The sequence below is a fragment of the Phaethon lepturus genome, unplaced genomic scaffold, assembly GCF_000687285.1.
Source record: "Phaethon lepturus isolate BGI_N335 unplaced genomic scaffold, ASM68728v1 scaffold20123, whole genome shotgun sequence".
NCBI classification, from domain to species: Eukaryota; Metazoa; Chordata; class Aves; order Phaethontiformes; family Phaethontidae; genus Phaethon; species Phaethon lepturus.
In genome coordinates, this window is record NW_010527466.1 from 5,035 (window position 1) to 5,806 (window position 772).

Sequence of the window (772 nt, forward strand, 5' to 3'; positions counted from 1 at the left end):
AACCCAGCCTGGCAAGAGCCTCGGTGACCACCAAATGATTCGAGGACAGTCACAGCCGGCTGCAAACGGCGCTGCGGAAGAAGGCCAAGGTCACGCACCGAGCAAGGGGCACACGGGGGCACAGACCACCGCGCCCCCCACGGCGCCAGCGGCCCCGGGGGGAAGGCACAGCCGCGTCACCTTAGGTTTTGCGGCAAAATCAGTTGAATTATTTGAGGTTGAATGAAAGCCGCGTGAGATTTCTTTTTTGGTCAGAGTACTAAATGGCCGAGCGAGTCATTGCCCAAGAAAACCCAACAGCGGAGGCCAGCGGAACACCTTACTGCTCATGTCCGCCGGGCACAGCCGGGAAAGGCGGGAGGTTCCTGCTTGGGGATGGAGAAGAGGCAGCACAACTTCGGAGAGAGCAAAGAGCGCGCGCCGCGCCTTCCCCGCGCGCGCCTTCCCCGCGCCTCTCGTTTCCGTGTTGAAGGGGCTGACTAAGAGCAGCAAGCAGGGAAGCTGCCTGGGTGTGAATTCGGCTCAACGCCACTCGACAGCCAGCGCCGCGTCGCGCGCCGCTTATGGCGCACAGCTACGGCAAATCGTCCCGGACTTGCAATTAAAAAAAAAAACAACCCACAATTAAAAAAAGGGCACAAATCCACTGCCGGCATCTGAACATCCCGGTTTGGGCTTCTTTCCAAGAACAGCATCTCCATCCGTTGGCTATTGTCTCCCTCTAGCGCGGGCAGGGGCCCAGCTGCCTCCCGCCGCGGCTGCGGCTCCCCGC